Raw genomic sequence first — 27858 nt, forward strand, 5'->3', positions numbered from 1 at the left:
ACTATATACTTCTCTGACCCATACCATACATAGTATTGGTCTAACCGTGTGACTCTCTCCTGTGTGAGGAGTATCATGTATGAAGATGCTTTGAACAAGCTGACATAGTTTTGTTTGACCACCTATATTTCTGTCATCACCTTTGAAAAGAGCATCCCTGGGGACTGCCTCTCCTGAGAGACAGTCATGTGAGCAGACCTCTTACAACCTGTACAGAGGGAGTATATAAGCCAACCAAGCCTGAGCCTGATCTGAACTACAAGCTCATTGAGAGGGGGAAAAAAAAGCTTGTCATTATAGCAATAGATCTTGAGATGGCTTTTGTGTAGCATTATCATAGCAAACACCTGAAGTGCCCCCAGATGTCTAAGAAGCACCACCTATCAGAGTTGCTCCAGCTTTACACTGAGCTGTTGCGCCAGGAAACTTTCGTGAAACCCAAAAGACCACCAAGTTGCTGAATCCAGTGCAATGACATTAGGGTCTCTTTATTGAAGTTCAAGCTTAGGCTCTCCACCAAGCCTGACACAGCAGGAAGGTGGAGCCCTGAGCCTAGTTGTAGACAAACTTTTATAGATGCAAGAAGTGGATATCTATCCTAGAACACATCTGATTATGGGGACCATTATGGCCTTTAACATAATTGGCTGCTGCTGGGAGCCAAACCATAAACTTAACTTCTACTTCTCCCTGCATTGGTGGTTGTTAGGCAGGGGCAGACTTGTAACCTGGGGTGGGGGGATGTGCAGATTTGTTGGAGGGTAACCTGGAAACTGGTGCCAGACACAGGTTTGTTGGGGGAGATTAACCTGGAAATGCAGGTCTTGTTGGGGTTAGCCTAGGCACTGAAGCTAGGTTTGGGTTTTGTTGGGGGGTAACTTGGATACAAATGCTAGGTACTGGTCTTGCATTCAAACTTAGGCCAAGTTCTCTAAGATGGAGTTTGAACCCAAAATTTGGTTGCTTAGTACCACCTGATCAGATGTTTGGCATTTATTACCCAGCTACCACAATTACACTTTCTTCAATGAAGGCTCTTGAGACATGTTGGGTTGATGTGTTGGTCCCAGACTAGTTGTTAGTTTAATTGTCGCCATGGGGCTACGGCCACTTGGGGAAGACAGAGGTGCTAGAAGTTTGACTGCTCTCCCCATGCTAGCACTGGGTGGGTGGGTGTTGGGCTACATGAAACTGCAGGACCCCTGCTCTGGGGGAGTGGGGTAGCACAGTCTGAGGTCCCAGGGGAGCCGGAGCTAGCTCATCTAGTTCTCAGGCTCTTGGGCACCCAGGTGCCACTGGGGAGAGCCACGGAAAAGCCGAGAAGGAAGTGGGAGGCCCACGGGCTGAACTGGCCTGTGGCCCAAGGGAGAGAAAGGGAGAGAAACTCCAGCTGTGTCCCATGAGGATGTGCATCTTGCTTGATCATGGTGGCTTGCATGCTTGGGTTGGTATTCACTGTGGCTGGGAACGCAGAGAGGTCTACAGAAGGTTAGACAGTGGCTCTATAGGCGAAGGCCTTCTCCACTGTTACCTATGGCGGATATCAAAGAAGAGAAACAGTCCATGGTGTTTATTGTCATGGTGAAAAGTGGATTAGAAACTGTAGCGCAGTTTTCTCAGGGTGGGCCTAAGGTTAAATACCTTTTGCAGGAGGAGGGTCTGGGAAAGAATGTTTAATTGACTACACCCCTCTGACCTTTAGGTACTTCATTAATATGGAGATCTGTCTTGAGGCTTCATGGCCTGTAGTCACGCCCTCTACCTGTGGAGGGGCTGGGGACATTGTCATATGTGACTAAAAGACACAAATCTATGGAGAGCTGGGGCCTCCTGTCAGGAGCCTAGAGTCTGGGAGCATGGCAAACGCCTACAATCCCTCACAGGGAACCCTGAGGGGTCATCTGCTTGGTCACCAGGGTTTCAAACCTAGCTCAACCAGAAATCAGGCTGCCTTTGACGGTCCTACAGAGACATTTATCATCATTTTTCATCCACACCTTCTAACCCTTCTAACAAATTTATATCTTGGCACACCATTTCCTCAAATAAGCCAGGCATGGTGTCTTACAACTCTAAGAATTTGGGAGGCTGAGACAGGAGGCTGCTGCATGTTTGAAACCCTATCTGAGCTATCCTGTCTCTAAAACAAATAGTTGAGAGAACAGGAGAGGGATTAGAGAGGAGAGAGGAAAGGGTGGGAACTATGTAACTCTGAGTGGTAGATGCAATTTTCAATTTTCTTTAATTTTAAAAAGCCATTCATTTCTGTATTAAATAGTAAACACAGACAAACGTGACACACAACTCCCCCAGTAATTAAGATGACGGCTGATTTCTTCTGTAAGTTACAAGTAAAGCCAAGTCAGCAGCGGGGATCTATTCTCCCAGCTCCCCAAAAGAATGAAAGCAGGAGGATCATTTGAGCTATAAAGTTCCAGGGTACCTGAACAACATAGAGGGACCCCCCCCCCCATTTCAAAACTACAGCATCTCATCCAGCAGCAAGGAAAGAGCTGGTTGCGGTTGGGGTAGCAAATTTAAACCAATTTGAGAAGCACTTTAGGCTCACTCTGGTGAGACATTTTCCTCCCTGTCCCTTTCAACTATTTTTCAAAATAATTCATCCTATGGATGAAGAGTTGATCTCAGTTTTCTCAGAAACTAACTTGGTATGAAATGTGGTCATACATACTTATAATCCCTTCACTCTAAAGGCTGAGGGAAAAGGACCCAGTGTTGGAGGCAAACCTAGACTATACAGTGAGTTCCAGGCCAGCCTGAGTTACATCAAAAGACTGTCTTCACAAATCAATAGCAAAAACAATTTGCTAGTTTTCTGTAGTACTCTTAACTTTTAGAATTCTAATATTTTCATTCACAAATTTTGAAAGTGAAACTTTCTAGAACATGTTGGCTGACTGAAATCACAGCCCCCCAGGAAGCTGAGGCAGGAAAATTGGAAATTTAAGATAAATATGAATTATTAAATAAGAGTGTCTCAAAAACAGAAATCTAAAATACTGCCTATATATTTAGCAGGAATTCCTATGTGTTCCTAGAATTCTTATAACCACAACCCTACAATCAATGAACTCCCTACTTCTTCCAATTCTGCAGACTCTTAAGGACAAGCTAAGTTGCACTAATTCAAAACACAGAAACCACTTATCTCAGTTACCCTTGTACCTCTCCCACCACACATGCCCGGTAGCCTGTGGGCATCACTGAGATGCATGGTTTTTTACCTCCCCTTCAGTGCACTTACAGATTCTAGTATAAACTCATTCACTGATTTGTCTGTATCAGCTAACGACTATAAGCTTTCCTTTTGTTCATTTCATAATCTCCATCAAAGCAGTAAATATCAGCACATACTTATCACAGTAATTTACTTCCACATATCCCCAAAATACCATATATGCAAGAATGTGAAAGCCAAGACAGCAACTCAGCAATGGCATATGTTAATTTCTTTACATAGCCAATACCTTAGAGTCTAAGGGAGAATTTTAAAACCAGTGTGAATTTGGGAGGTCTATATTTTATATATGAAAATCTCCTACCTTATAAACACCGGAAGAATTAGAATATTTAGCTCTTCTCCTTATTATATCCCTATTTGAAACGAAAGTAAAATATTTTAGTTTGCTAACTCATTAGAATAAAATTGTGTGGCCTTTATCTGTGCTACGTGGGACAATTTCAATAGAGCGTCACATATGCAAATGAGCATGCAATTTCTAACATTCCAATGCCCTTACCACACCAACAAACATTAAGTAGTTTCCAAAAGAGCATTGCTTCAATATCTGTCTAAGAACAAACATCCCTTCCCCTCACTCTCATTCAGAAGCATTAAATTCAAGCAACTCCTCCTGAAATAAAGGGAATAATCCTGCAGTTAACTATCCCTAGTTAGCAGGAAATTTCCCACTTTAAAGAAAAATTAATTGTTCTTCAGTGTAGAACAACTAGTCTGGACAACTAGCTCTGAGAGTGAAAATCTTCTAACTTCTCCACAGTTGAAAAGTTGCTTGCGATATTAAGAGATCTAGAAATCATGATTATCTTAAAGTTAGAGAACTGGACCACGGAGTTGAGTGGACCCTCTGGTAAAATGATGCTCATATCTTCTGGCAAGGGTGGCCAGAAGAGCCTCTGAGTAAAGTGAGTTAAGAAATCATGCTTGCCTAGTGGTAGTCACAGAGAACAGTAATGACTCTTAAATCACTTACCTTTAGTATTTTTCTCATTAAAAACAAAAAAATTTAAAAGTTATACCAAAGAGTGACTCAACTACACCATACCTGAGGACTAGACTCAGTAGTTAAGAGCACTTGTTACTCTTCCAGGGGACCTGAGTTGGTTCCCAGCACATATGTGGTGGCTTATAACGACTTGAAACTCCAGCACCAGGGGATTCAACACCCTTTTATGGACTCTGTGAACATCTACACACATCCCATACACACACACATACATACATACACACACACACACACACACACAAATAAAAGTTTTTAAAACCCAATCTTTAAAAAAATCAATGACTTCCTTACCTCCAATAATTTATGATTAATAAATGTTAATGGTTCTAAACTTATGCTGTGACCTTTACTGTTTTTTAGAATCAAGTAAAGACCTGATCAGACATATTGGGTGGGGAAAAAGGACTGAAGTCCTGAGGACCAGCAGAAAGAATGGAAACGGGCAACCTTGGGAGGTAGGAGGTGGGGAAACCCTCCAGAATGTCCAGAGACCTGGGAGGTAAAAGACTCTCAGGACTCAAAAGGAAGAACCTTAGATGAATGTCCTATCATAGGGAGAGAGAATTATAGAGCCTACCTCCAGCAGAAAGACAGGGTATCAAGTGAGGGATGGGGTTGCCGTCCCATAGTCAAAACTCTGACTCACAATTGTTCCTGTCTGAAAGAACTACAGAGACAGAAATAGAGAGGATCCTGAGGAAAAGGAGGTCCAGTGACAGGCCCAAAGTGGGATCCAGCTCAAGGGGAGGCCCCAAGGCCTGAAACTATTACTGAGGCTGTGGAACTCTCACAAAAAGGGACCGATCATGTCTGCCTTCCAAAAGACACAACAAGCAGCTAAAAAAGTCAGATGCAAATATTTTCACCCAACCAATGGACAAAAGCTGCAGATCCATGTGTTTGAATTAGCTGGAAGTAGCTGAGGAGGAGGGTGACCTGGTAGAAGGACCAGCAGTCTCAATTAACCTAGACCCCTGGGATCTCTCAAACACTGGACCACCAACCAGGCAGCATACATTCACTGATATGAGGCCCCCAACACATATACAGCAGAAGACTGCTGGGTCTGGGTTCAGTCAGAGAATAATCCCCTAACACTCAAGAGATTGGAGGCTCCAGGGAGTTTAGAGGTCTGGTGGGATGAGGATGGGGGATGGGTACATCCTTGTCAAGACAAGGTGTGGAGAAGGTATGTGATCAGGAGGGGGATAAAATCTGGAGTGTAAAAAAAAAAAAAGACTAAATAATTTTTTTAAAAAAAGAAGAATTTCATGTGGTCTGTGAGTTGTATCTTGGGTATTTCAAGCTTTGGGGCTAATTTCCATCAGTGAGTGCATACCATACCATGTGTGTTCTTTTGTGATTGGGTTACCTCACTCAGGATAATATTTTCTAGTTCCATCCATTTACCTAAGAATTTCATGAATTCATTGTTTGTAATAGCTGAGTAATATTCTATTGTGTATCCACTCCTCTGTTGAAAGACATCTGGGTTCCTTGCAGCTTCTGGCAATTATAAATAAGGCTGCTACAAACATAGTGGATCATGTGTCCTTGTTATAGTGTGGGTGCTCCGGTCCTTCTTAGAAGGAGTAACAAAATACTCATTGGAGCAAACATAGAGACAAAGTGTGGGACAGAAATGGAAGGAGGGGCCGTCCAGAGACTGTTCCACCTGGATATCCATCCCATGTGCAGTCACCAAAGGCAGACACTGATGTGGATGCCAGGAAGTGCATGCTGACAGGAGCCTGATATAACTACCTCCTTAGAGGTCTGCCAGAGCCTGAAATATACAGAGGTGGATGCTCACAGCTAACCATTGAATTGATCATGGTGTTCCCACTGGAGAAGTTAGAGAGAAGACTGAAGGAGCTGAAAGGGTTTGCGGCATGGGAAGAGCAACAATACCAACCAACAAGAGCTCCCAGGGTCTAAACCACCACCCTGGGGGCACATAGGAAGGGATCCATGGCTCCAGCTGTATATCTAGGGGAGGATGGCCTTGTTGGGCATAGGTGGGAGAAGAAGACCTTGGTCCTGTGAAAGCTGGATGCTTCAGTGTGGGGGAATTCAAGGGTGGGGGAGTGGGAGTAGGTGGGTGGGTGGCTGCAGGGAGGAGGAAGGGGGATGGTATAGGAGATTTCTGGGGGGGGTGAGGAATTAGGATAACATCTGAAATGTAAATAAAATATCTAATAAAATTTAATTTAAAAAATAAAAATAAAACAAAAAAGAATTATCACAAAAAAGAAAAGAAAAATAAAGCTTTTTATAGAACATATAGAACATATAGAAAATAGTTGTTAACTATTTTCTCTACATTTATACACATTCTAATAAAGATTTTTTTTGTGACTACAGTGAATTCCAACTCAGCACACTAAAATTTACTTAACTGATGCTCATCTTGAAGCATCTCTGTTGCTTTCCTAATATGAGTAATAGATCTAGTTATTCTCCTAAATATGTCTTCCTGCACCTCTCTGATTATATCTACAAATTCCTTGAAGAACAATCACAGAGTCATAAAATAAGTGTTTTACAATTTATTATATTCAAAATGTGGTATAGAAATGATAAACCAAGTAAAAGTCCACTATCTGTGGATAAGATGGACACTAGAAATGGAATCCTAATTCCCACCCATTAACTCTGTACACAGCACACGAGGCACTACTACCTCTTCCACGGCCAGAGGTTGAGAAACCTTATAATCACATCCGAGAAATAAAAAACAATGTTTTCAAAAAGAGTCAACTAATAATTGCTTCTAATATCAGTGGATAATTCATACTGAGATCTGGTGGCAAGTGCTAGTTTGCCCTCAAGAATGAAAATTTTAAGCCAGGTATGATGGTGCACACCTTTAATCCCATCTCTAGGACTTGGAGTCAAATAGGTTTCTGAATTCGAAGCCAGCCTGGTAAACATGAATTCCAGGTCAGCCACAGTTATACATAGTGATACCCTGTCTCAACAGTAAGCATGAGAATTATGAGGAACAGCAAGGGAGAGTCCCTCTACCTTGGTCTGTATACTTCCACCTGAGTAGAGAGTGTCTATCCTTAGCACTCAATGTCACGTGGATCCTATACACAGCTGGAAAAGGAAGGAGGTAACCTTGGCAACCTCACACCAGGTAAGAGGTGTGGAGCCAATAGCAAACGAATGGTGCATGTCCTGATCGAGGAATCCCACATTTTCCCTTTTCAAATCATTTCTGAGCATCAGACAAAGCACATTAAAGGACGATTTTCATTCCTAGACCTCAGCATTTCAAACCTGGCCTTGTTTTTTTCTCTATTTGGACATTGTCCTCAGTTATAATTAATAAAACTTTTAAGTGAGCCTCATGGAAGGATTTCTGTGGGTGCTTGCTGATTGCACTGATTTTGTGAGTATTCATACCAAACTCTTGACTCTCACTTTCCAAACTGAAATTCAGGTGTCTTTAGAGTGCTGGGCTCTGTACTGCTTGCTTTGGCGTAATCACTACTCTGTGCCCAGGCAGGAGAAAGGTTGTGAATTGCATTTCATAAATAAAAATAAAATTATCTACTTACTCATTACCAAACTTAGATCAGCTGACTCCATCTTAGCAGGAATGGCTTTTCCCGATTACTCACCTCTCACCAGCAGTCCTGGGAATATTTATCTGTTTTCCCCACATATGTATGTAAATAGGGTCTTCCCTTATGAAGGGTGAAGGCATCCATCTTCTCTTCAAGAAATTAAGTAAATCAACCAAAGTTAACTGAGGCTCTTTACTTTAGGATAGTATACGACACTCTAATCACCAACTACAGATTTAAGACTGTGTACAAGGCCACAGATAAGGAATGGATCCGTAGGTCCTCCCAAATCCACAGTTAGGGACAAGGGGGGAGGTAGGGTTGAAAAGGAAATGCAGCTGACAGCCCCATAAGTTAGATTCCAAGTTGGCAAGAGCGAACTCTCAAGAGAGTAGAACTCTATTTAAGCCTAATGTTTGGGGGTGGTAAATTTATTGAACTCCTGTGCTGAAGCAATCTCTAGAGAGCTGTTTATTCAGAGGAGGCATATTAATCCATTAAGCCAATGCTCTAACATAAGCAATCAGACTTCCTACATTAGCTTCAGTGACCAAAATGATTCGACCCATTTGAATAAAATACCCTCCAGAATGAGCAATATAAAAATAAATACATGAACATGAAATTCCATTTGCTTCATATGTTACACCTGCTAAGTTATGTTCCTGGCCTAAGCTTTTCTGTGACTCTGAAATATTACAAAACCTCCCACACTTTGAAACATGCATCTGATCTAAGAAAGAGATTGCAATAAAAGGCCAGCACCCACCTGGATAAGATGAAAGTTTTATGGATGTATTTAAAGGGAAAATACTGCATTTAAAAGGAAAGATGACTTATGACAGTATAGCTCTCCAAAATAATAATGAAATGAAGTCTTAATTATAATTAGAAAATATTGGAGAGCACTAATATGTGACTAAACCATTTATGGTTTCAAACGACTTTGCATCCTAAATATATTTATATCCAATATTCACTAAATTTCAATACAAGATTTATGGCAGATGTTAAGTGTATCAGAGTAACAGGATCATGCAAGAAGCTAGCAAATTGCATCATACTAATAGCATAAGGCAAAACAAATGTGTGTGATTAACAATGACAGTCTGCAAGAACAGCTCGGAGCAACTTAGTGACCCAGCAACCAAAAGGAGCAGAAGAAACAAGTGACTTTCACCAGGTGAATAGAAGGAACTTTAAAATTGGAATTGTTACAAGATGCTACTTAAAATGAGCTACAGGATAGGAATGAAAGAGGACCTATTTTATTCTCAAAAAGCCTATTCTGTCAAGGTTGTTGAAGAACCAATTATTCTTAGGAGTTCGTCAAATAAATGCCTCAGAGCCTGTCTCAAACTAAAAAATTACATACAAGCATTTAGCATGTATTAGTTTGACCCTGTGAGCTGACCTCATTCATGAGACTTCAACAGAGTTGTTGAAAAATACTTCAACATACCAGCACACCTTAATTGAACATGGCACATATTATAGCAGAGAGTATAATGTGCGAGATTGCATGGAAACAAGAGTGAAAAAGAAATTAATCTAATGCTGTTCTCTATTCCCATGACATTCCAGAATTTAAGAGAGATTCACAAGGCACAAAACCATCAAATTCGCGTGGCATTGACTCAAATCCCCTCCAAGTCACCCAACCACCCACCCACTTGTCTTGTTTTAAATATTTATGAGGACAGGTTTTATGTGGAATAATTGTTACCTGCTAATTGTTATGTTAATAATAGAAAATTAAAATTCAACACTGAAACAGATGGCTTCTTTTCTACTCTACTTTGGTCTCTTTATCTTATTGAAAACTCTCCTAAAAGCCAAAACCCATTCATCAGTTGAATGTGTTTTACAATATGTTTGTTATTACTCAGGAGGGGGTGTCGGTGAAAGCTTCTCTTACTGAGACACAATTATTCTGATCGGGAAAGAGTTCACAACATGTTTGAAAAATCAGCATTTGCCTAAACATAAATATTTTCCTTTTTTCATTACAATGAAATTTTTGTGCCTTCCAGCACTGAAGTTTTTGGCATCTTATTAATTGTAAATATGGCAAATATTTATTTGATGTTCAGTGAAAACAGAGAACATACTTTTACATAAGGGGAAAGTATCTCTTTAGTGTGAACTTTCTGGGCTCTATAATTACATGATTATTATTTTTGCTCTCCATTCAGTGACCCTAATCTGACCTGCCACTCCATGTAGAATGGAATGTCTTTTTGTTAATGTATGTTTTGACATCATTATCAAAAATTAGGTGACTGTTACTATATTGATTTATTTTGTCCCCTACATTCTATTCCACTTGTCTATGTGACTGGTTTTGTGCTGGTACTATGGTGTTTTTGTTAGTATGATTCCATAGTATAGATGGAAACTGGGAGTTACCATACCTCCAACATTTTTTTTGTTATTTTTTTTTGTTTTGTTTTTCTTTTTTTGTTTGTTTGTTTTTTGCTCAAGTATGTCATGGCTAAATGAGGCCTGTTTTTTTTTTTCTAAATGAAACTCAGAATTATTTTTCTATTGCTGAAAATATCTCATCAGACTATTTATGGGGATTTCATTGGATAGCTCAGTCATTTTCACAGTATAAATTGTGAAACCACTCAAGACACTGAGCCCCCTTCTGACAAATTCAGCCTGTACTCAGGCTCTAGCCTAGCTCTGACTGTATGAAAGTGCTTTAAGAAGGACCAGATAAAGCTAGGTATGGCAACATATCAGCAATCTCATCATCACTTGCAAGACTGAAGCAGAAGGATGGAGAATTTGAGGCCAGCCTGTGCTCTGTAGTGAAACTGTTTCAAAATAGGTATTAAGAAACCACTTATAGATTTAACAATCTATAAGTCTTCTCTAATTTCATTTTTTATTAGTTTTAATTTCAAAAGTTTCATTTAACTTAAAAAGATAACAATTGTGACCATTTAGTAAATAATATCTGAAATGATTTTTAAAAGATAAACATTCTGAAAGCTGTGCATCGCACATGCCTATAATCTCATCCCTTGGATAGGAAGAGGGGCAAAGGCAAGACAATCAATGAAAGTTTGAGACTATCGTTGCCTATAGAGCAAGATCCAGAGCAGGTAAAGGTATATAGCAAGACCTTGTCTCAAAAAGTTTTAAATAAATACCCTCAGTTGATCCTTTCATGATGTATGAATGTACCACAGCATCACACTTTACTCCATAAAGATATATGGGTACTGGAGCCAATGAGATGTCTTGGCAGTTAAGAGTGCTTGCTGTTCTTGCAAAGGACTGCATTTCAGCTTCCAATAGTCATGTCAGGTGGCTTATAACCAACTGTAATTCCAGATCCTGGGGATCCCATGACTTCTGATGGCCTCATACACACAGAAAGACATATGCGCATACACATAAACACAAATAAAATAAGCTTTAAAGCCACAGAGCTATTGGACAGGTAAGATGAATCCACAGGCAACAGTGCTACTTGCCAAGCCGGATGACCAGAGTTTGACTCCCAGAACCCACACAGGGAAAGAAAGGAGAGAATCAACTCTGACCTCTAACCTCTACACTCTAGAAATGATATGTACATTCATGTACGTGTGTGTGTGTGTGTGTGTGTACACGTGTACATGCATGCACATGTACACACATACACAAATGTAAAACTACTAATGCAAGCAATGATTTTGTCAATTAAAATGAATAAATGTAATAACTGGAGATTTGTTATTAATGTTTGTCTCTATAACATTCCTAAAATAGCTTACAAAGAAAAAGTGAATAAAGTGAAACTTTGAGGGAAATTAGCCCCCTAAGAATAGGATTGGCTGTGATTCTGGTCCTGCAGTTCTCATTCCTGACACTCAAGACACTGAGCCCCCTTCTGACAAATTCAGCCTGTACTCAGGCTCTAGCCTTGCTCTGACTGTATGAAAGTGCTTTAAGAAGGACCAGATAAAGCTAGGTATGGCAACATATCAGCAATCTCATCATCACTTGCAAGACTGAAGCAGAAGGATGGAGAATTTGAGGCCAGCCTGTACTCTGTAGTGAAACTGTTTCAAAATAGGTATTAAGTCATCATTATTTCTCACACTAAGGTGAGAGATTTTTGATACCTTTTCCACATTAGATAATGTCAAGAAGGACAACAGGAAACTCAATCATAGGACAGGATTAAAAATGTATAAAATCGCAGACACAGTGGTGAACATGTGTGAGAAGTTCAAAGAAGAGCTGCCAATGAGGCTGAATCACAGACCAAGACTATAAAGACTAGGATGGGATATAATTAAAGCAACGTCACGATTGTGTAACTGTGTATTTTAATGCCAGACATGTGACGTGGGCGCTGAGATCTAAACTTGGGTCCTCCGCAAGAGAACCAAGTACTTTTAACCTTAGAGCCATCTCACAGGCCCCAGTAAATGTGTGTCTTTATGGGTAAAGTATTATGCTATAATTTATACTGCTTCAATTCAAAAAATTTATGCATTCATTTGTGTTTTTTGAAATAGGGTATTGCCCTAGCTGTCCCAGAACTAGACTAGGATGGTTCAAACTTTCATAGATCATACAATCATGTAAAACAGAAGATGAAGTTTAGCCCTATTCTGTGGTAACAGGAACATGACACAATCTGATGCATATTTTAAAAATTCCACTCTATAATCAATGTGAAAGATTATAGAAGAATAAGACTGAAACTAGAAAACACACACACACACACACATACATACCTACATACATACACACACACATACACACACACCACACACACAAAGAAGAGTGTACCCTAGAGCATTGGAACTGAAAAATGGCTAAAAGATAGTTGGAATATCGAAGTGATAAGATAGGAGATAATAGGCCATTGGTAGATTCCCAAGCAGTATTCTTGGATATTCCTTGGCCTGACTTGGCCAAGCATGTGGCTAAGATCAGATCTTGGAATTAAGATACTCTATGAAAACTCCATTAAACAACATAGAACATGCAAACTAAACAATGAAGATGTAGTAATCTAGTTACTCTGGCTCAGCATTCCTCTCTCACTCCTAGCCCAGCGCAGTCCAGCACTCACTCCAAACGCCAAACTTTTGGCTTCGAACTCATGATCCTCTTGCCTCTGCTTCCTGACCACAAGGATTATTGATATATGCTTCCAGGCCTGGCCCTATTCCAAAATTTGAGAAATAACTAGAACTCACTGCCAAATCTCACAGAGCATATCACAGATGCTTAGAAGTGTTTATAAATTAGCATGATTAATAAAAGTTGCTTCGTTCTTTTCTTTTTTTGTAAAATTGAAGATTTATTAATACTTGGTCTTCAAAAAGGTAGAAGAGTCCCTTCTGCCACTGCCATGTACAGGACAAACTGACAAGAGTTTATGAGTTTCTAGTGCTGTTTCTAGTGCCCATTTTCATACCCTGATGGTGAATTCTATCTTGCTACTACCTTTCTATGCAATGCTTTAATGAAATATATTAAAAGACTTAAAATATTACTTTCTGTAACTCAGCAATTCTTCTAGGAATTTGCTTCATGGAAGTGATCATATATGCATGTAGATTTATGCATGAGGTCACCTAGCATCCTATTATTATAACAATGAAAAATTCAGGGATAACCCAATGGGATTCGCTAGCAAGCAACCAAAACTATCTATTGTCACACTAGCACAGATTTTTCCATTCAAGCAGATTTGTGTGACCTGTATGTTTCCACTTTTTTTTTTAATCTCTTCTACACTCCCTGAATCCAGATCCTAATCTTGTGTTCATGATTCCCTTTCTAGTTCATGTTTGGTCTGGGCCTGCCCACTGAAGCACAGCTCTGTACTCTAAACCTTGACTATTCACTGCTTTATCTAGTCTCCGTATTTCTGTTACACAGGTAACAGTCAATCTGAAACTCAAGTGCATGTAACAGTAGAAAAGTCAAACCCATTGTGTGTTCTCTATTCTTTTCCAAGATGGAGAAGTTTATTTTAGCACTAATCACCCATATCTCATTTCTTGTGTTTCTTAGGTTCATGAAGAAAGAATTCCAAATATGGGCATTTCCAAGAAAGCAGAAGAGAATGGTGGGACAATAATATACTCTAGAAAGACCTTGTGTTCCTTGTCTCTCTGGCCCCTCATTCCATTCTACAGCTAGGTCTTTAAGAAGATACAAATTTACAGGCATGTGCCTCATAATTAGCTGCCAAAAAAATTGTTTCTATTGCAATTTTGGCATGCTTTCACTGATATATAAATATAGTAAGAGAGTTTCATCCACATTGAAATACGAAAAATACCCAAAGCCATATTAATCAAGCCAAAATCTTTTTAAAAAATTGCAATTGAGTGTTTCAACTGTGACAGATAATCTTCAGTGTCAGTTTCAAAAGAGAGAACTTCAAACAAGGAATTGGTTTATGGGCATATCTGCGGGGTATTATATCGATTGTTAATTGTTAATATAAGGATACTGAGCTTGTTGTGGGCAAGGCCATTCCTGGGCAGGTAGGCCTAGGCTATATAAGGAAGATAGCTGAATGGAATCCTGGGAGCAAGCCAGTAATATGAAGCATACCCCTTTCCATTTCTCCGTAATTTCTGCTTCAAACTCCTGCCTTGATTTCCTGCTTTGGGTTCCCCAGATAACGTAGAGTAACCTGTGTGCCAAATAAGTCAATGTCTCCCCAAGTTGCTTTTGGTCATGATATTTGTCAGAGCAACAGAAAGGCAAACTATCACAGAATCCAAAGTATTGTCAATTATTTAAATCAATTTACTTTATTTAAATTAGACACTTAAAAAAAATCCTTAATCCTGGAAGTTATTAAGTAAAATGGGTTTTATCTCAACTAACGTCCTCACTAAGAGGGAACAGACATGGAGAGCTGTCCTTGTAGAACTTTGAAGCCCTGGGATCTCCCTTGTTTACTGATGAGCCTTTCTTTAGCAAGGACAGTGGATAGAGTGTAATGATGTTCATGATTGTCATTGTTACTGTCTAATTTGACTCCGAATTTTAAGACAGAGAGCCAAAACTTGGTAGAGATCTTTTGTCACTACTAGTCTGCCTCACTCCATGGAAGGAAATATCAATTTTTGCCATTTCAAAGGAGGTATGTTTAAGGATATCTCTGTTCCTATACTCAGAAAATATACTATATTGATTTCTAATTGCCTGTTTCACTGCTCAGAATCAAAACCGTTTTCACTAGAAAATAAATTCCAGGGTACATAGTACTTTTCCACTATGTTCTAATGTCCATATAAACATAGACACATCTCAAAGTGATTAACATGAATATGCTTAACAGTACGATGCTGAAGCTGACTAAGAGATAAAGGAGAATCAGCTTTTTTAATGATGTCAAAAAAAAAACCCTCTGAATTTCTATTCATATACTCAAAGAATAGCCAGAGGCAAACCCTCTATGGACTCAGGACTAAATACAGTTATTAATGACGGGCTCCCATTCCTTTGCTTATGTTCAGACACTGAGCTCGTTAATTTAATGCCACCATTGTTTGCCACCTGGAAGAGTGAGAAAATGAGTTCTTCTCAGAGTGTTCCTGTGAAGGTAGCAGTTCACTCCCCATACTCGATAGGAAGTGACACTTAATTTGGCAGACACTGGCATGGGGACTAAAAAGAATAAGGCTGTCCTGGTAACATAAGATGCACAATTGAGCTAAGTCAGAGTGAAATTCTCTTGGTCACAATGTCATAAGCAACCTAAGCCAGGGGCAGAGGTGGGGTTGGGACAAGGGGGATTTTGAGGAAGCTAAAGGGATTATGTTTTGATAAGTTGCTGTTTTTCTTTCTCTATAACTGCTTTTCTGTGAAGTGACTTTGACATATCTGACATCTTCATTTCAAATACTAAGTACAAAACAAACTTTAAACACACGCACATTGTCACATATATCTGCCACATGACTGTTATCTTCCCTGGCTCATGTAAACCCTGTTAAAGCAAAGGTACGATAATGTTTTGCACTCTCTCTCTCTCTCCCCCCCACTCCCTCTCTCTCTCTCATCAGTGTGTGATGAAATCTAAAGTCTGAGTAAGTCACCAAAATTGAGAACAAATCAAAAGGGTCATCCTTTGAGACTCAAGTTTATGTTAATTAACAAAGCTAATGTGATTAGCCTTCTGTGGAGTCACCAAGAAAACTTTTTTGAAATGAGCTGTTCTTGTGTGAAAAGTACAGTTCTTGAGAAGAACAGAATCATCTGGTGCATGTATATCTACAGGATTACTAAATAGGCCTGCAGAGTAAGGACTGTGTAGTCTAGGAAACCAGCATCCATCTGGAAAGCTGTATGCCTCAGCAGTCCCTATTAGGCACTGGAAGCTCGGACATTCCTTGGAGAGTCACTGGAATTTAGTCCACAAAGGAAAGCCACAGCACACAGAGTGTGATGACACTGGAGGGTGACAGTAGCACAGACAGAGATATACCTCTAAAGAAGCTAAAGCAGATACATCCATACCAGTTTTTCATTGGCTAGCTTTCTATCAATGCCATCCTCTTTGAAGATAGGTCTTATTCCCTCAGATAATGCTCTCTGGAAATACCCAGAACAGTGTGTCTGCAAGGTGATGCTGAATCTTGTCAAGTTGACATTCAAGTCTAACCATCTATCTGGAGAGTAGGGTGACCCGAAATCTCACAAGTTTAAGTCACTACAGCCTGGGCTTTGTCTTCAGATAACCCAGTGACATGGACCAGCACGTCATTCTCTAGTGACAAGAGTCCTGAAAGGGAGGTGTCAGGAGATGAGAAAGATAAAGATAGAAGCTAAACAAGATAAAAGCTGGGGTCACAACATCTTATACATACATTGTCTTATGCCAAGCAAGTTCATTAAGAAGTACAGCATAATATTATACTATCTGAGAAGGGGTAGGGACAGCAAAGGTCTACAGAGAACTAAGTCATACAATGTTGACAAAGAGGACATGAGATAGCTCACACTCAGATGCCTTTAGATTGATAACCAACCCTAAGAGAAGATTCAGGTCCCTAGAAATCACAACCTGGACTCCTTTAAGACACTGTATCCAATGCTAGACCAGCCTTTCCAAGTCCACTCTTGGACAATGACACAGAACTAAAGTTCTCTTCGTTCTTTCATCAGGGCTTCTGAGAAAGTCTTGGATTATTCTGGCTCCCTATGACCCAGATGCTACACGTTGCTATAAATGTGAGCAAAATAAGGGGATGATCTGCATAAAGTTCAGAAAACGAGGGTTGCAGAATAATTGTTTCTTAGAACTTATGTGGAGAGCAAGAATCTAGATGACATGAGTCACTAGACACATATATCTCGAGGCAGGTGTGATTCTCTACATTCTGTTATAACCCATGAGAAAGCTTCTTCAAAAACACTCAAGATCCCCATATGTTCACATTGCTTCACAGTTTCTCAGTTAACAACCGGGGTGTCAAGGAAGTTTAATAATGGAACGGCTTACCTTAGATGTGGTTTTCTAGTATTGGAAAATTCAAGTCCCCATGAAATCTGAATGCTACAATTTGCTTACTGTAAAAATTGTAAGGAAGTCAGTCCTCAGAATCATTCTTTTACATATATATTTTTTTTTAATTGTAATTTATACTCATTCACACAGGGGTTATAAACACTGAAAGACAGGATGTGGGGAAGGGGATGACACTGGAGTGTGGGTGTTGAGGGGGAATACAGATTTCTTTCAGAACAGGGTATCGGCTGGGTGAGGTCGCTATGGCTCTGCCTATGATTCGCTTATCCTTATCTAAGTTGGTATTATCTGCCGAGGCTACCGATTTACAAGGTCTATGACTACTCAGGCTGGTAAATTGTCACAAAAACTGCCTGTTTACAATAGCTTATAGCCATCTGTTTCATATTAGAATCATTCTTAAGTAAACGGACACCCTCCAGTCCCTTAAGGCTATAACCAAATATTTGGCAGAAAACTTTATAGAAGGACATGTTGACTGGGTTCATGGTTTCAGAAGATTGCAGTTCTGCTCACGGTAGCAGAGGAAGAGATTATTTGCATAATGGTGGACCAGAAAGCATTGAGTGGCCGTGCTAGTAGTAGAATATAACCTAAAAAGGCCCACTCTTACTGACCTATTTCTGTCAACTAGGCCCCACCTAATAAAGACTTCACAGCTCTCCAAAACAGAGCTAACAGCTGGATAATAAGCATCCACAGCATGAGGCTGCCTGCGATATTTCCAGTTTAAGCCATAACAATGCTGCATTAAAAATGCTAATACAAACTCTGGGCTTTCAGTGATAAGGATGTGCCATTGTGGGTTGATCAATTGTAACAAATGATACAGTCTCTGGTGGAGGATGTTGATCACTAAGCAGGAGTTATATTGCAGCTCTGCTTTCTGTTCATTCCTGCTTTGAACACAAACTTCCCTAAAAATGAAAACTTATCTTAAAAAAAAAAAGAGCAACAGAGAGCTCAAAGCATACCATCGAGATTAAAAGAGACCACAGATTAAATTCTGATAGTACCCATCACAGGCAGCTCAGTTATCCTCCTCTCTAAACCCCAGGATCTTTATCTTTAAAATAGAGATCCTAATATACTAGTGTTATGAATGAAAAGAAATAATTGTGGTAAATCATATAGCACAGTGCCCAGCTATGGTAGCTGCCCAAAGTATACTCTATGTGGTTACACCTTAAATTAGACAGTGTTTTCTATATATCTGTCTATTTTCAATCAAGTTGAACCTCTGACTTTGCTAGCCTAACTCCCTGTTCAGTAAGAGGATCTGACTCAATATAAGGTGGACACTGATTGACAAAGACAACAGATGTTAACCTTGGTCCTCACATGCATGTGCACACATATACATGTGTGTACATTCATGCAAACAGGGACACACACATAGAGAAACAAAATCAAAGCGTATACATAATACATTCATAGACATAGATTTACTAGAATGGTCCATATAGTATGGGGATTCAGAGTCTATAAACAGCCATATGCATGCAAGAGAAACTAAGGAACAGTCAAATCCTGAAATATTGCTGGGCTTCAGTTTCCATTGAAGTGTTTTGTCAGTAAAAGATTACAGCAGCAGCAGCAATGATAGATGAACTGATCAACAAGAAGCAAAGGCAGGCAAGGAAAACAAAATTGCCTTTTTCCTCAGACCTCTTTATACATGGACCAGAATGTGCCACTCACTCTGGAAGAGTCTTCTCCATAGGAAATTCTTTATAGAAAAGCCCTTATAGACCCACCTAGAGGAGTGTCTCTTGGTTGATTTCAGATTGCATAAATTGACTATGCAATTACCAAGATTAACCATCACACAGAGATGAGAAATTTTACATATTACTCCTCATGCCAAAGAATATAAATTTTAGTACTCAAATTGAGAGACGTACATAGAGATAAGTTCAAGATACAGCAGATCACTAGAACAAGGTTTTGGAAAGATAAGGCATCCCTAGGCAGTAAGTTGTTATGGTTAAAAAAAAATGTAAAGCCCATTGTCTCCATCAAGGTTTCTTAATAATACAATTAATGCAAACTTAATTATTTTGATTCTGAACTTCAAGTCACTTCCTTGACTAAAAGTCTGAGATGTTCTTCCGTTAATAAAAGTATTATAATAGAATTGATTGAGGTAGCAAATACTCAGATAGGGGACCACACACCTCTGGAATATAAAACAAAAAGAATTACAAATGGTTTGGAGCCACCACCTGGTGCTTAGAAGTGAACTCTTGTCTTCCACAAAAGCTATATAGGCCCTTAACTACTGAGCCATCTCTGCAGCACTGGGACTTGATTTTTCTTGTTATATATTTTAAATATATTTATTCAATGCTTTAAATTGAGTATTTAATCCAGTCACTAGTTTCTGATGAAGTGTGGGCCTTCCCTTGTAGTCTGTTTGTGGCGCCTTTCTTTCTCTCACTCATACTCTCCTTGTATGTGATTATGTGCTGTGTTTTGATTATTTGCTTATTATTTTTGCTTGTTGTTGTTACCATAACTTCGTTGTTATGGTTACCATGAGGATTATAAAAAATTACCGTTAGACTATAACATGCTATTTTGAAATGAGAGCAATTTAGATTGATCATGAAAATACTAGAACAAGCAAATTTAATGAATAAGAAAACATTCCAAACTGACAAATGGTTGGTAACTTCAACATTTACAAGGGACTAGGATGGCTGTGAGTTAGCCCAATGACGGGATTATTGTAGGTCCACTTCCCAGGGGCCCACCCAACGCACCCGAAAAGGAGTGCGTGGTGCTGGGAGTGGGTGCAGCCTACATGGCCTAAGACAGGGCTCTCACCCTCCTTTCACCCACCTCGGGGTCCCTTGACGTTGCCCATCGTCAACAGCCTAAAGCCTTCGACCATCGATGTGACTCGTCTCACATCAATGTTTTGGGGTTGTGAACTTGTCTAAGAGCCCCCATAATTAGACATCCAAATTCAAAACTCACATACTTGGGATTGATCATAAGACGCCTTCTCTAACTAAACAGTGAAGGGGGAGATGCCAGAAGCCAGGACCCTCGCCCTTACCCTCACCCCCTACCTTTCCCCACCTGCACAATGTCCCCTGAAGCTTGGCAACTGCAAGACCTTGCTTGGCAACTGCAGATAGACTCAAATCAGTGTACCATATCTTCTGAAGAATAGCAGGGAGACCATAACTCAAGCAGTGTACCATATCTTCTGAAGAATAGCAGATAGATCATAATTCAAGGCAGTGTACCGTATAGACCATGACATGTTTCAAGGCACACGCCAAGAAGATTCTGTACTTTTCCACCACCTGACCCCTCTTACCCCCTCCCCTTGTAAAACATGCTATAAAAAAGCATTTCATGTTCAAAAAAAAATTAAATAAAAAAAGAAGGAAAAAAACAAAAAAAGAAAAGAAAAAGAAAACATTCACACTCAATTTTTCACATTTTGAATTTTTGGTAATCTCCTTTTATATTTTTCTGTGTTTGCTATTTTTACACATGTAGATATGTATAAGATGTGTGCTTCCCTGTTTGCAGGAATGTACACACATGTATATGTGTGCACATGCATGTGAGGACCAAAGTTAACATCTGTCAGGTATTTTCATCACAGCAACAAAGCTAGTAACCACTGCAGTTAGGTTCCACGGCAGTCTTGCGGTTACTACCCTACCTACCCCCAAAATAGAGTCATATACCATAACACGGTATTCAAGATTGGGCAGGGCTGGTGAAGTGAGGTCCGTACACTGACACACAAGTCTCCATGGTTGGTGTAAAGGCCAATCTAGTGGCTCAAAATTTTGATTGAGTACAGAGACTTCAGCTTCTGTGGGTTAATGGCTCTCACAGTGGTGTGACTAACACTGGGCTCTGAGAAGCTGCCCTGTACTATGCCATTTATGTCATGTTCCCCAGCATCTGTAATCCTTTTCTTTGTTCTACCCCTGAGATGAAGGAGACATAGCAGAGGCCTTGGGTAGCACTACCTGATGCTTCTCCAGCAGCAGCACCTGAGAGTATTGCCTAGTGGTCAAGGTTGCAGGTTTCTTCCACCAATAGGTTCCACCATAGTAGGCCCTATATTGGTTTCACTCTACAGCCTGGACTTAGTTCTCTCACCCGTCTACAGGGGTGAGAAACTGTCTATGTTGGGCTGCTTGGAGTTGGGGAAAGGCCATTGTGCATAACTCTTTGCCATTTTTTTCAATGGGACTCTTTGTTTTCTTATAGTAAAAGCAGACAGCATCATCTTCCACTTGATTTCTTGAGCTCTTGTAACGGTACTTTGGTGCCTTCCAGAGTCTTGTGCTTATATGGAAACATCATGACAGCACGATACTGTTAACCCTAAGAACTGTGTTCTACAGCACAGCACTTATATTCAGCTCCCTAGCACTTAATCACAGATTTCTGAAGTAATATACGAAATAGTGTTTACAGACTTCACAGTCCAGCGGCAGCCTCTCCTGCTCATGGAGAAAGAAATCATTGAGTAAGTGCTTTGGTGACAGGATGGGAGGGGTAATTTCTTAAACAAGAGCAACTAAGACTAGAACAGCTCTGAAGCTTGCCTATGTCCTCCTTACGCACCCATATTTAGACCCGGATTTGCTTATTTGCTTATTTGCATAGATATTGAAGTTCTTCTTGTGTTTTGTTTTGTTTTTTTGAGGTTTTTTTGTTTTTGTTTTTTTGTTTTGTTTTGTCTGTTTGTTTGTTTGTCTAAAAACACTTCCCCATGCCCTTCCATCATAGCAATCTCAAAACTGGCTCAGTGATTGTTTGCCCTGAAAGCAGCTAATCAATAAATCTTTTAATTATAACTGGATTGAGTCTATAGTCTTTTCCCATGGGTCACAAATTCCATAACATCTAGACTAGTTAAAAAGCAGAAAAGCTTGTCTTCCCTCTAAGTAATACATGTCGTGTGGTACTGTGTTTTAGATTTTGCAGGTGGGCTGGGGTTGGCTGCAGATGTGAACAGGAGGGAATAGGCAGGGGAGGGTGTATCATGGGGAAATGGAGGGAGAGAGTACTGGGACAGATGACTGGAACTGAAAGGCTTTTGCGGGCTGATCTGGAAACCTAGTGCAGTGGAAACTCCCTGGAATCTATGAGAATGACCCTAACAAAGATGTCTAGTAATGGAGATATTGAGCCCAAACTGGCCATCTTTTATAATCAGGCAAGGCTCCTAGCAGTGGGACCATGACATCAACCCAGCCACAAAGCCTTCAGCCTATAACATTGAAATGTCAATGAAATGATTCCTAATGATATTCTGCTATGCTCATAGATTGGTGACTAGCAAAATAATAATCAAAGGGGCATCATCTAGCAACCAATGGGAGAAGATAGAGAGACCCACAGCCAAACACTAGGCAGAACCCAGGTAAGAACACCATAGCAGAAGGAAAGGAAGGATTATAGGAGCTAGAGGAGTTGAGGACACCACAGGAACACAGCACACAAGATTGACTAAGAAGGGTTCATAACGGCTCACAGAAAGTGAAGCAACAAACACAGACCCTGTATAGATTCAAGCCATATCCTCTGCATATACTTTATAGTCGTGTAGCTTGGTGTTCTTGTGGAACTTCCAACAATGTAAGTAGGGAGGTGTCTCTGACTTCTTTGTCTGTGCTTGGGACCCTTTTTCTTCTACTGGGTTGCTTCATCCAGCCATGATATGAGGATTTGTTTCCTTTTTCTATAAGGAAAACAGAGGAGGAGTTGATCTGGGGGACAGTAGTGGAGGGAGGGATTGGAAACTGCGGTAGAGCTGTAATGTATGAAAGAAGAATAAAAGCTAAAAAAACATCTCTGTTGAACTGCAGCAAACAAAGGACAAGTATTTCAGAAATGTTTCAAAAAGAACAAACCTGACAGCATCCCGCCCTTGGATCTGTGATTCTGTGCCACCTTCCTACAGTGCAAATGGAAGTTTGTTTAAAATTTAAAAAAAAGTGAGAGAAGAAAAAGAAAGCACTGAGACCTTTTGTTTAATGAAATGTAAATGAAGTAGTTACTAGGTCACCAAGCACCATGTATGCTAATTCTGCAGTGTTCCTTGAATCTGCTCTTCTCATCCCAGATGGAAGAAGCTTTATGTTGAGTGAACTTCAGTATCAGCTCTGAGTTGGGCAAATCTAGCTTCTGCTCTGATTCCACTCCCTGATTACTAGTTTTATGAGCTTGAGAAAAATAGTGGTTGTCTCTGAGCCCAGGTTGTCTCACCTGCAAAATTCAAAACAATGTTGCCTGTCTCAGGTCCAAGAGAGCGAATGATACCCTGATTATTTCAGAATCTTATAAAGTGTTTCATAGGGTGTAATAGAGATAAAAACAGATGAGAAAAAAAGATGCAGAAAGCAAAGGGAACCTCCTCAGTCCCCATCCAGATAGCCAGCACCCTGATGATGATGTTCTGATGTCCAACTCAGACTCACCCACTCAAAGAGAACATGCACTACATTTGTCCTAAAGACTGTCAACACAGTGACAAGCATTCTCTTTCTCAAATTCCTGTTTTCCAGTTGCTCCAGTCTGTTCTACACCACTGCCTTTTCCTCTCTAATGACTCCTGCTAATTGCCAGCTTTATCACTCTCTTTCTTAACCATTCCTATGGATATTTCTCTTCTTAGCCTTCCACTGCTCACTACATCCCTACCTGCCTCTTTCATCTTTAAGCTGCCCAAGAGGAAGGCTGAGATGGAATTACTGCCTCTAGAAGCAATCAGGACAGAATCTAAGGCCTAGTCCTTATAGACCACATGCCATCAGCCTGTGGATGGTTGCCTGGGAAACTAGTGATCTTCCTCAATCAGCTCAACTCTAGACAAGGGGTCATATCTGCAGATGGAACTTTAAAGATCAGGTAGTTCACAAGTAAGCCCTCAAATGTTCCTTAGCAAGGACAGTGTAACAAAACACTTAAATAACAATGTGTGTGAGGATAAGACGGGTGGCTCCTTGTCCAACACCTGGCATAAGACAAATGGTCAATACATTTTAACCCTGCCCTTCTTTTGTCCTCATTCTAACTACCTTATTGCAAAACCAAATTCTCTCTAATGAACATATTGACTTGTCTTACATCTTCTTACTTCTGGCCTTGTCTACCCAAATGAATCTTTCACTCCTCTACCACTGTTATTTGTAGAGATCAAGTTATCTAGCGTAAACTAAGTTGTTGCTATGTGCTAGACACTTCCTTAGATGATAGAAAAACAGAAATTAATAAAATATTTATTCTACCCTGAGGGACTCAAAGAATAGTGAAAATCCAATCACCATAAATATATACAATAAAAGGTTCATCAGAGAAGACAAACAGAATAACAAATTCTTCCATGATCTTCAAAAAAAAAAGGAGGAATCTGGTGAGTCTAAAAGAATGTAACAAGTCAGAAAATGCTGAGAATATGCATTTCACAGACAGGACTGGGGCACGAAGAATTTATAGCTCTCAGGAATGGAATTGGGGCACATTGAAAATAGGAGAAACAAAACAGTACTTTTAGGTTTTTTTTTTTTAAGTGCTCCATTGATCACTGGCTCAAAACCTGCTGTGTTGAGTAATCAATGACCCAGATTTTTTACAATAGAATCTTTTAGTTTTAATATACAAACATATATTATGTCTCTCCATGAACTGGGTGATATGACATTTGATATGAGATTTAACTTCTAGCTTTTTATCACTATATATACATTCAGAGAAAAAAAGTTACACAGAGAGGGAAAGTTTCCCTGCGCTCACAGTTTTGGGAATTCAAGAGATGCTCAGTCCTGACAGGAACCTCATGACAAACGGTAGATCATGGAATGTACTCAAGAGCAAGCAAGTTATACATGTTTCTTGAATCAGGAACAAAAGAACAAGAAGGAAAGGGATGCTGGTTTTAGCACAATTCTCTCAGAAAATGAAGGGCAAGATGAGAACTATCTTCTATGAGTAGGCCACCAAAAACCCAAAGACCACCAACTAGACCTCTCCACATAAAGTCTGTGCTACATCCCAAGCAACACCACTCTGAGTATTGAAGCCTTTAATCATGGCAGATTCTAGGAGCAGATTCAGACCAGATCCAACCTGTCTTAGTTACTTTTCTATTTCTGTAAATAGACACCATGAAAAAGACAGCCAAAACAAGAAAACATGTAATTGGACGCTTGCTTAGTTTCAAAGGGTAAGTGTAAGACACTCATGGCCGGGAGCATGGGAGTGTGGGCAAGTAGCCATGGTGCTAGAGCACTAGCTGAGAGCGTACATGTTGAGACAACCACAAAGCAGAGAAAGAGATAACTGGAATGACATGGGCTTTTGAAACCTCAAAGTGAGGCTTCCAGTGTCATATTTCTTCTAACAAGGCTACAAGGCCACCCCTCTTCCAACAAAACCATACTTCCTAACCCTCACCAAACAGTTCTACCAACTATCAAGCATTCAAACATATGAGCCTATGGCAGCCATTCCCAGACAAACCATCAAGCAACTTACAGCACAGGACAATTTCCAAGCTTAGTGTGACCCAGAGCGTGCTTTCTCAAGGACCCCTGGGATTTCTTACATCTGGAAGATGAAGCTACCATCAAGAGAAGCCAATGAGGAGCAGAGCATCAGCTGAAGAATAATGTGAACTACGTTCACATGTAGATTTGTTTCTATGTCTGCTGGAACACAGCGTCTGCTGGAACACAGCGTCTGCTGTATCCCACTTCCAGCTTGCCCCCTTCCTTGTATTACCAGCCCACCCCTAACTCCTCCCCCTTGGTGTTCTAGGCACTAAAGACAGCCTGGAATTCTGTGCTGTGTGCCTCTTGCATCTGAGCTCTTCAACAAGCTCTTTGGAAATCTTTATTCATCACTCATTCACATTTCATAGCACATCCCAGAATACTTCTTCAACATAGTCTTTCTTGATATCCAGAAGCAGTGTTACAAGGGATTTTTCTGTGTGTTCCTTATGTTTTGCCTAGAGTTTTGGTGAGCCCCCTTCCCATTCCAGTATTTCTGACAGACAATAATATTCACGTGCAGTGGGAGCCAGTTTAGGATTGAGGTCATGGTCACCATTTGCCAGAACCACCCAAACATTTGCTCCATTTTTTCCCTTTCCTGTCACTACTTCCTCTCTGTTTTCAGATCAGACCTCCACCCCCACCCCCTCCCTTACAGGTGCACATGCATGCATGCATGCATGCATGCATGCAGCAGAGCTTCCCAAAGCTTCTCTCACATCACACAAATGTTCAGGAAAAAAGTTAGCTTCTTTATTTTGTCTGTAACTATCTAATTTTCCTCATTAGCACCCACCTGCTGAGGGTAATAAGAACTGAGTTCACTCCTCTCCTGTAAATGAATCTAATTCTCTAGAGAATACTGTCTTTTTTCGAATAAATGTCCAGCTCTCTCCTTTCTTTTCCCCAAAAGGATAACTAGATGTAATTGTGTTTTCTGTGTCCTCCCAAGCAGGAAAAAAGAGGCCTCAGATTTACATTCTCAGCCTATGTTTTTGCTAGGCTGACAATCATAGCTGTGACCAAGTCAGCTGGCTAAGCATCCTTCTGCTCCACTTGCCTAGTGGGAAGACTAGACACTCTTCAAATGTTGCTCTCCAGCAGCTTCCAGTGTCTCTCTCAGCATCTGACCGTGAGCTGACATTGAACAGAAGGCAGAAGCAGCAGCGCAAACAGCACCCTTTAATGTCATAGTTCTTCTGCCAGCTTCAGGGTCCTAGACCAGATATGTCACAGTTCCTTATGTGGACCTTAGATATCCAGACCTACAAGTGTCACAGTCCCCTGTTAGGGCCTCAAATATCAATATCCTATGCCTTTGGCAGTGGCCACAGTTAAGAGTCACCCAGGCCCTAAGATCCTGGACCTTGAAAACTTGAAGCTCTTTGCAAATGTTCTGGTAACCAGAACTTGCAGGTTTTCGTCTCTGGTTCCTTATAGCCTTTTCTCACTCAAGTACTAATCCACTTGGTTTCCAATGTCAGATGAGATCTAGCATGTTCAGGGTGGTATGGCTGGAGAATCCTTACATACTTCTAATAGCTCTCTGCTTTCTTAGCCTCTCTCTGATTATACTTCCCTTCTTCCTTCCCTGTTCCTCTTTCGATTGTCAGTGGCCAGTCCATGATGATTTTATGTCCTTGCCTCTGCCAAGACAGAATTCAGGAGCCAGAGCAATGGGGGGAGGAGGTCTTCAGAAACTGGGTTCTTGGGAGCAGAGTGTATCAGTGTGGGCATTCCCTCCCACTGGAGGAATAGCTTGGGTGAATGGGATCAGTGGGCCATCCATGGTAGCTGTGCTACACTGTTGCCTCCAGTAGATTCCAGCCTATGGATACAGCTAATTCACAGATGAAAGTCTCCACCAAAGTTCAGCTACTTCCTGTCAAGTGGCTGGTCATTGATTTGTTCTGGGAAGCCAGAGACTAGGACCCAGGAACCCTGTGCCATTGCAAGTTTTTCCA

The sequence above is a fragment of the Grammomys surdaster genome, unplaced genomic scaffold, assembly GCF_004785775.1.
Source record: "Grammomys surdaster isolate TR1022 unplaced genomic scaffold, NIH_TR_1.0 126163, whole genome shotgun sequence".
Taxonomy (NCBI): Eukaryota; Metazoa; Chordata; class Mammalia; order Rodentia; family Muridae; genus Grammomys; species Grammomys surdaster.